Here is a 6,830-nt window from a genome sequence, read left to right as displayed (position 1 = left end):
CTCCTCTATTTTTCAAAAATAAAGGAGGCTATGATCCGTCATGGCGAGGAATTGTATGCATACATAAAAAAAGGGGGATATGTGTGTGTGTTTGTAGTGGGGGGTATAGGATTAGGGCGGTACGAAAAAATGTACCAACACCGTACTCTAGACCCATTTAGTGGTAGCACATTACAGAAAAGAAAAAGTTAAGGAATTGGCGTGCTTTTTAAACATACAGACGGCGCCGTAAATATACGGCTTCAACCATTTTGGACTTGTTCGCGGTGCCGTAAATATACGGCATCAACCATTTTAGACTTGTTTGCGGCGCCATATATTTACGTCATTGACCCTCAGATGGTCAAGGAATTCACATGGTATCAGCAGTACCATATTTCGCTCTGTGTTCCGTTGTAACAAATTATGTGGCGCTGTTGGAAATTCAGCGTCATGCAGGAGTCGGCGTTCCCTGGCCACAAGCTGGTGCATTGTTGCTCAAATCGTCTGTGCCTGTGCAGGGGCCGAGGAAGACCAGCTACCCATTCCAGAAGGACCGGCACCACCCGAGGACGAGCCAGAGCAGGCTCCCGTGGCACAAGTGTAGGCAGCTATGGCCTCCAGTTTCTTGCTTTGCCTGATTCCCTTATTGCGACTGCAGTTAATGGGACAACAGAGAGTAGGCAGCAGTTAGAGTGGTTTGACATGCTCTCATAACTCATTGTTACCCACCGTGGTTGCTTAGTAGCTATGGTGTTGGGCTGCTAAGCACGAGGTCACGGGATCGAATCCCGGCCACAGCAGCCGCATTTCAATGGGGGCAAAATGCAAAAACACCGGTGTACTTAGATTTAGGTGCACGTTAAAGAACTCCAGGTGGTCCAAATTTTCGTAGTCCCTCACTATGGCGTGCCTCATTGTCAGATAGGGGTTTTGGCACTTAAAACCCCATAATTTCATTTTCATTTCAAACCTCATTATTAATTTACTATCTGGAAAAAAAAGGTTCGCTTTTACTGGAGAAAATGAAAACCAAACTTCTGTGTTTTCTTGCATTTCTTGTTTCTGAGTTTTGCACCAATAAGCAGGTGTGACATCAATAGAGTTTAGACTATTTCCTACTGCTGTGGGCTGTATGGCACAGTAAAATTATATCAGCAGATCCTGCTGTGTCTTACATGAGATTGGCCATACTGTGAAACAGCAAGCGTGCAGTCAAAGTGATCCTTTGACTTAGCGGTGGAAGTGCTGCACCAAATTGCCGTTTTTCTGCTTGTTTTTCTGAGGCATGCTCACACGAGTGAGCATGCCTCAGAAAGCACATAGTGAACGTGTAAATAGCAGCAGGGGCCATGTAGCATTTTGGGCTAAACCGCTGGCTCAGTTGCACACGGGTTTCACTCAGAAGTGGCATTTAATGGTTCATGCAGCTTTATCATGTATGCGTGCGCTGCTTGCCTCTTCCTGAAGAAATCGGGATTACCTCTCATTTGCTGCCACAGCTGACAAAAAGAAAAGACGTAGATTCTGCAAGAGAAAAGTGGTGGCAACACCTCTCACTTAAGCTTTTGGTTCAGTAAAAAACAGTTCAGCTCCGGTTGAACTTCTGAGCAAACAAAATGGCATTTCAAACCGATTTGAATCAATACCTGTTCTTTTGCATAACCTGAGTATAATTACAGAAAAAGGGCATAAATTAATGTTGTACAAACACTCAGCAATGCTCCCAAGCGACACAAAAAGGCAACAAAAAATATCGCTGATGATTATGATGCTCCCTAATGCGAAATTTGAGTGCTCCTCTATACGTGTTTTCATTTCACAATATACTGAGGCATAGAGTTTGGGAGCGACTTGTAGCAGAGTCGGCAATCGTCGAAAATCTGATCTGCAGCTCAAGGGCATCGGCTTTTATAAGTGACTCGTTGAAAGTAGCAGTGTAATCGCAGGTGCCGCTTGTCTTCCAGAAAGTTGTACACAATTTGCGTCACATAAACAATCAGATTAAAAAACAATTGCAAACCATGACAGTCAAAACAAGCATGAGCGAGAGCTGACGCAAGCAGACAATAGTACGAAACAAGCGGTCAAGCTGAGACCAATTACGAGTACGCATCGAGCGGTCGGGCAAGACCGCACGAAATCAGTTTCCCGTGCGCACATCACTGAAGGGGCCGCTCTCATTGGTCTCGGCTGTTCGTGGCTCATGTCTTTCATCTGCCTCTCCGCATTCGCTCTTTTATCTTTCGTGATTGTGCTCGTTCGCTCGGTTGTGCCGACAACACTCACCGCGGGAATAGGCCATTAAGAGCTGTACTCTAAAAGGAAGGCGCAGAGGCTGTTCCTCACGGTTGAAGTAAAGAAAAATCATGTTGGTGAAGCCTACCTCATAAGCGGTACGTCAGAACTCCATAGAATTTTGCAATTTCTAATGTAACCACTATAGTTATACTGGTGGGATCAAGTGTGACTGCCCAGCTTCTTCATTTTGGTGATTATACATAGGTTCTTCGCCATAGAAAAAATGCTATCGACAGTCACCAATTTCTAAACACCTGTGTGCCTCCTAATGTATGCCTCCTAATGCAACACATTGAAAACCATCCTAACGTTGTGGTCACTCTTAAAATGCCAGCGGTCTCGTACATTTCCGAACGAGGTACTATAGTTGATCCACAGGGTCATAGCGTGATGAAAAGCCACAGAAAAGGTGGCCAAGCTCAACCTAAAAACGTCTCTTTTTTTTCCCCGGTTTTCATTATAGAGTGAAGATATATATACACATGAGATATTCTGGTTCAGTTTCGGCGCATCCAAAGATAACGTATGATTTGCGGTTTAGGTCTGGTTCAATACCTTGTTCACTACAACAGCAATAGCATGGCATGCTCTGTGTTTTACCCAGGCTCTTACACATTACAGAAAAAAAAGTAACCGATCACAATTACAATCACCGCCCAACGAAAATAATTGAGGAGTTACTAAAAAGTAAACCATTACGTTACTTTTGTTCGAATTGTTTATAACATTGCACGGAGTCCGTAAATAAAATGAGCTGGCCTGGCACGTTCAGTGCATCCTGTGCCACCCTTCCTACATTGCTTACTTTTATAAACAGATTTCAAAACAAAAATTTCGTTGGTCATCTTGCCTCGTTTTTGTCGCGAATTAATCTGCAGCAGCGATGAGAACTTGCTCGATGTGCACGCTAGGGGATTGTGCGGTGCCATTGCAAGGACATTTCGCACACAAGATTGTCGTTGCTCAACACCTGCGTCCTCTTGTAAACCACAGGGCTTCGTTGTTTTGTCGTTGCTGGCACATGAAGATGATCCTGCTTGGGCCATTGAAAAGTTTTACTAATTGTCCATAGGCGACTTCTCAGCAGTGCTCGTCGCCACCGAAACATACGAGCACCGGCTCCATTCGTCAGCCAGCATCTGTCGGAGCGTTAGCACAAGGAAACAAATATTGAGCTTCCAGGTTTTCCGGTCTGTACGTGTGCATCCGTGAGACTGCTGCATGGCGCAATCAGGGGCATTTCACTGTAGTTCCCTCTGAATTCCGGTTCCTAAAGCTGTGTTGCCTGTTACACCTTGTCGCGTCAGGAAAGGAACTAATTGCATGTGGTTAGTTACTGAAAAAGTAACTGTATTGCAGTGAGCATTATCCAGTAAAAAGTGTAATTGTGAAAGTACAAAATGACCAAAAAATGTGACAAATTACAAGTAATCACACACATGAAATTTATTACGTATGAGCCTTTTTACTGTACCAGTGGCAGGCAATGTGCCAATATACTACGACAAAGTCGGAAATTTTTAGGACAGACATCTCAACAGAAAACATACCTTCTGTATAAGCAGCCAATTAATGTACATAAGTATGGTAGTAAAATGTATGCACTGTGAAGCTTTATTACCGTATTTATGTACAATAATTTCTTGTTCGAGTCGTAACAAACCAGAAGTGATTGTGTCTGTCACAAGCTCTGACATAAAAAAATGCCAACTTTGCTGCTGGGAATTGCTGGCATTGTCTGTCAGCGGTAGGGTAAAGCACGGGGCATACTGCACTTTTGCTGCTGCAGCGAGCAAGGTTTTGAACTGGTAGTAATCCAAAAACAGAAAACACTTACTTCTGTTTTTGTCCTGGATTAAACAGGCAAAGAGTGTACATAAACCTGGTAACAAAATGTATGCACCACAAGATGCGACCTTTGCATAAAATCAGAGCACAAACGAAACAGAAGTTCAGGCTTAAAAATTGTTAGTGCCTACCACTCTCATTACGCTGCTTTCAGTAAGTTTTTGTTCCTTTCTAATTCATTATCGCCCAGTGCCCCTCCCGACGAGACCGTGGTGCATCCTGTGCCTGCAGCGGATGGTGAGCATTGTTTTCCTTCCCCTGTTTGTCAGCTTCACTGCACGGCACTACTGTGTTGCATTGGAGCTAACGTGAAGGCTTTGTTGAATGGAGCACCTCGGCTGTGTGAGGTGCTCTCATAATTTCTGATAAGAAATAGGAGGACAGAACTTCACCTCAAGCATGTTGGCAGGCTTGTTGCTATTGATTTGTGATTAAAATGGGCAGGGCGGCAAGACAGGAAGAAAACGCACATACAGCACTGTGTGTGTGTCATCTTCTCTATCTTCATCTAGTCCCACAGCACATTCTGATCACGGAAGAAGACAGCTTTCCAGGAACACTTTAAGTGTCTTTGATCGGGCCAATAACTGCAGTTGCCGTAGACTCCCCTTGTTTGGCCACTGCCGATCAGGCTATGGAAAAGTGTATCGATTGATATTAGAGTGGCCTGAGGTTGCCTCCTATTGCTGCGTCAAGAAACTACATTTGTTTTTAAAAAGGCACACTGTACATTTAGGCAGACGAAAGGCAGTACTGTTACAATAGATTTTCTGTGACTCAAACGCACTGCAGAAATTAGAGAAATAAATTCTTATAATGTACTGCACACAGAATACAAGCCATCCGGGACAAAAATAAAGGTTAGCTGTTGTGCTTTTGCTAAAAATAATATCAGAAGCTACGGAATTATATGTAAGATGGTGACAGGAAACCAAAACTAAGTCTTAACTGGTAGGCAACGTTGGAATGCGATGCTGCCAGAACGAAACATGCCACTCACTTCGTGACACCTGCAGCAGGGAACGACGGTGCGCTTGGGTTATCGCCCATTAAAATTGTGCGGTACTTTTCCCACGGCACTATGCCACACGTGCTGTTAAACAGATAAGTGGAGATGCTTATCGTGGTAACTATGATTGGCGATGCGTGGTGAGCCACGAGATTTGCTGGTACCTGAATAGTAAACGCATTGCATGGTGGCATTTTTCACGTAATGCAGGCGGGCAAACACACTTCAGTGAACTGCCACTGTGGGTGGCTGCTGCTCTCGGTCACGCATGCCTCGCATTTTTTCTTGTTTACGCGGGATCTAGCAATTCAAGAATGCATTTTATGATCGCAGTTTGGGGATACACTGCACGTTGGTGCTGAACGATAATGTTTTCGAGGAATCATAATTAACGGTTAAGAAAAGTGTAACTGCAGTGGGTAATTTTTGAGTTCTCAATCACAAACATTGGCACCGTGAAGTCATGCGAAACAGAATTGTATCACCGAACTTCTTTATTAAAAAAATTCGTGAAATCTCGCCACATTTCAACCTCTCGTGGAATCGCCCAAGTGCTCATGTGTGATTGCGCACACACGATTGCAGCCTGCGTGGCGCCGCAAGGCTCCATGCTGCGTTTGTGGGATCGGCTGCAGCAGTTCAGCGACGACCACGGACTGTGCACCATGGAGACGCTGGTCACACTGGACGCCTTCAACCGGAGAGCCGTGGCCAGGTGCTTTGGCGCGCTCCTGCGTAGGTGGCCTCTCTCTTTCTCTCTTTCAGTTTCTTCCGGCATTGCAAGTACCCTGCTTGTGCACTGAGAACAATGTGGGACGTCCCGTCTTGTTTATGCACTGTATGCACATATGCACACTGTACTATGTACTTGCAGTACCCCATCAATTAGCCCACAGAGATGAGTTAGCAATTTCTAGTAACCACTGCCCGTCATTTACTGGCACATTAGACTTAGGTTAGTGAAGCTGTGAGTGGCCTGTCTCGTAGCCTAAAGCCATGAAAAGAACCAACGTGGATTATCACAGTGAGACCTTAGTAGCTGAAGAATAAATAACGCTTTTAATTGACGAATGTGTGCCTGACCTTATAGTTTGCGTCTAGTGTGTAGGATCTGGCTGTGATGACGCGTGTCATCATATGCTAGAGCTGATGCAGGAATGCGTTGCTCATTTTGTTGTGATTGACAATGATTTCTAAACATCCTGAAATACAGTCAAAGCACCTGAAGTGGCTCGTTCTCTCTTAAGGGTACAAATACCTAAGGTTGTTGTTGTTTTACAGGATGCTAAGCATTAAAAGTTTAATTCATAAAGGAATAGTACCTAAAAAAACACCTAAATCTTCTCACATTTGGACTCGGCCATTAAAATATTTCCATATAAGTGCTGCATAAATTTAATAAGCTATGTTTCATTTGATATTGTACACGAATGGAAGTGTGCTTACTGAAAGAGATTGTTGTTACTGCACTTCAGTTTACTGTTTTTTGTTCTTTGATATCTGTGCTCTGGAAATCATGTTTCTGGAATATTTAGTCCTGGAATGGGGGTGCCCTTCGGCATGGTAATAAAGTGTGCTGTGATTTGCCTTAACAATTCCATATGACTGAAAAGTTCAATTTTCCAAGATTATCCTCTCTGAACTTTCTGAGAAATCCGAAGTTGTCAACAGCAATGGTGCATGGGCTCTCACA

General features: G+C 44.0%; 1 long non-coding RNA gene across 1 annotated transcript; it reads left to right on the top strand.

Annotated features, from left to right (window-relative positions):
* The first annotated feature begins 497 nt into the window (after nt 1-497).
* Nucleotides 498-5,821, top strand: LOC135913287 (uncharacterized). Its single transcript, XR_010567951.2, has 3 exons — nt 498-582; nt 4,319-4,365; nt 5,723-5,821. It is a non-coding gene; the product is annotated as an uncharacterized lncRNA (long non-coding RNA).
* Nucleotides 5,822-6,830: the final 1,009 nt, after the last annotated feature.

This window comes from Dermacentor albipictus, chromosome 6, assembly GCF_038994185.2.
Source record: "Dermacentor albipictus isolate Rhodes 1998 colony chromosome 6, USDA_Dalb.pri_finalv2, whole genome shotgun sequence".
NCBI classification, from domain to species: domain Eukaryota; kingdom Metazoa; phylum Arthropoda; class Arachnida; order Ixodida; family Ixodidae; genus Dermacentor; species Dermacentor albipictus.
The sequence above is the reverse complement of the archived record's forward strand: the minus strand, read 5'-3'. Positions and strand labels throughout refer to the sequence as shown.